This window comes from Carassius carassius, chromosome 18 (genome assembly GCF_963082965.1).
Source record: "Carassius carassius chromosome 18, fCarCar2.1, whole genome shotgun sequence".
Classification (NCBI taxonomy): domain Eukaryota; kingdom Metazoa; phylum Chordata; class Actinopteri; order Cypriniformes; family Cyprinidae; genus Carassius; species Carassius carassius.
In genome coordinates this window covers 790,146-793,035 of record NC_081772.1, presented here as the reverse complement: position 1 = coordinate 793,035, position 2,890 = coordinate 790,146, and the positions used below count along the sequence as shown (strand labels likewise).

The window sequence follows — 2,890 nt, the reverse complement described above, 5'->3', positions numbered from 1 at the left end:
TAAATAAATATTGTTCATTTCAACTTTTTTATTCAAAGAATAAATTCGTATTTTCAATAAATTAAAAACAAAATCATATTTTCATGATTTCTGAAGATCATGTGACTGAAGACTGGAGGAATGATGCTGAAAATACAGCGGAGCATCACAGAATTACTTTAAATGTTAATCAAACATACAGTAACCATAGCAACAGTGACTGTTTACACCTAAAAAGCTTCGACGAGGATGGGATTCGAACCCACGCGTGCAGAGCACAATGGATTAGCAGTCCATCGCCTTAACCACTCGGCCACCTCGTCCTGGCTCCGTCCGTTTTCATGATTGGTTAAAGAACCAAGCAGGAAACGCCCTGTTTATGGTTTTATTTCTAAATTCCAATCATACTGGCTACACATCCTTCATGTTTAAATAATTCAAAGCAACTACTTTAAAACCAAGAGATCAAAATGACGTCAAATCTACCAAAACATATTACATTCTAATATGTGTAGCCCATCAATAAAGTCAGAAATGAATAACACCAAATCTTTCTCAAATGGGAATTTATCAGAAACATTTTGTTTAAAAGCGACCATGTTTGCAAATCTGCTGTCTGACACTAGATGGCAGAATCCTAAAGCATTTAAAGACTTGACAACTTTCTCATTATAACTGTAAAAACAGAGTCAATCACATAAAGTAGCCTTTATAAAACCGAGCAGTCGACTCTGGCTTCTAAAGCACATGACGAATGAGTTAAAAACGGGTTTATACCCGCCTCCAGCCAGACAATAAAACCGGTTTAAGGTTAAAAGCAGTGGTTTTTACCTTTAGGTTTACAGCTGCCATCAGCTCAACAGTTTTATCATCCAAACAACCCAAACTATGACCTACAGGAGAACGATCTGAAGCCGTCATGGATATATATAGCTATACAGTAAGGGATATTAATGGATGGCTGCTGGCTTTTAATGCTCTGCTTTAGGCTGTAAAATGAAAGCGGAGATGCTGGAAGCCTCTTCCAGCCGTGTAACCCTTGGCTTGCCATCTGTTTCAAGATAACAGGATGTTTCAGATGCTGCAGGTTGGCATGGAAACATGGTTTGTATCCGCTGCCTCTGGATGGATGCTCATGAAGATACACTTGTTCATCACAGCCTTAGCCACTGGGTTCGACCTTTGAGCTTATCTTTTTTTTCCACACTAGCTTTACATGATTTCAAAACACTTGCACTTGCCTTCTAGTTGGATGAGGATTCAGCAAATAATAGATGTGAGCATGTCGTTCATGCTCTGTTTGAATCCTGTCGCCTTCATATGTTATAATTTTTAAAAAGTTACTTTTTTTGTTGCATAAATAAAAGTAAGATTTGCACATGAAATCATCCAATGTGACATTATTTTCTTGACAATCATCCACCCCTCCAAAATTAGAATTTTAAAAAATATTTTTATTAATATTTCATTATTCATTCATTTTTGGGAAGAAATCCTTAATGGTGAATGTTTTTAATATAGCATTTTCTTTCTCTGTTTCAATAATAAAAAAAATTAAAAATACTGTAATACATTTCTTCCACTTAAATGGGTATAAATTAATGGCAATATAACAAATTATTACTGTGAATTAATATTTAACAGTTATAAAAAAATAATTATATATATATATATATATATATATATTTGTAATTCATTTAGCAGCAAAAAATATTAAATATTTGCATATGAAGTGCAATTGATAAATAAGTATAATTAAAGGCAGTATGACAAATTAATAGCATTTAGCATTTTAACAGTGATAATATCGGTATATATTGCATATAAATATATTTTACATAAATGCAAATATTTAGATGTTTATTATATAAATATGTATTTTTTCTGGTAATTAAATGTTTATTTGTGATAAAATGAGTTTAATTGTAAAATATGAGGTTCGGTGAGATTAACTCTTTAATTATGATTGTATCCCAGGTTATAATGTTGTTTTATTATAGAAACAGTGATCATTGGCAGTTCCTGTGGTGTTCTCGGTTGCTAGGGTATTATGGGTGTTGCTAGGTTGTTAGTAGAAAATGTCTTCCTGTCTGGTGTGAAAAGATCTGTGATCTTCTGTTCTATATATATATATATATACATGGCTTGGGTTCCTCCTCTTCTGCGCATCTGTGGGTTTTCACCGGTTTCAGTCCCGGCCGTGTCCCACACATCTTCAGTATATCTTCAGAGTGAGCAGAAGGAGAAAGCCCTCTGTTAAAAGAAACATGCAAATAGGATAAGTTAAATCTTTAAACACAGAAGCTCCTGGTGTTCCAGCTGTAACAGATGCTGGATGTGGAGAGATGGAGTCATCATGCATTCATCAAGCTCAGGTATTATGGGTCTGTAGAGATGATGTCATCTGCATTAAATTCACTCACGGAGCCGAGTTGAGATCCCCATATCTCTGAGTCTGAACCATATAGGGACTTAAAAATGAAGATAACAAATGAAAAGTTTGTTAGGAAACAACACCCAAAAGGATATTAAGAATATCTTTACTATTACTTGAGTTATAGGCATGCGAACATTGGAAAAAGAGTGTTTTTGGCACTCAATATGTTATGTTCTATGCAACTGTTTTAATAGAAGGAAACAAGACACAGTTCTAATTTCAACGTTAATGGTTCTTTAGATGTTTTTCTTTTAAAAGAAACAAGTTTCAGCTGTATGTGAAGTGATTCAGATTTAGTTTTTGACCACTGAAAGTGAGAAAAACGTAACAATTTGCACATGAAGCCATATTGAGATCCCCATATCTTTGGAACTGAAGCATATAAGGCTTTAAAAGTTGACATATTAAAAAAGAAAAAGTATCTTTAGAACCAACATCAACATAACTTTGGGGAAAATGCAAAAAAAGTGCTTT

The 2,890-nt window shown here is 33.8% G+C and overlaps 1 non-coding gene across 1 annotated transcript; it reads right to left on the bottom strand.

The window, feature by feature from the left end:
- Positions 1-220: 220 nt before the first annotated feature.
- Positions 221-302, bottom strand: trnas-gcu (transfer RNA serine (anticodon GCU)). The gene has a single exon. It is a non-coding gene; the product is annotated as a tRNA-Ser (tRNA).
- Positions 303-2,890: the final 2,588 nt, after the last annotated feature.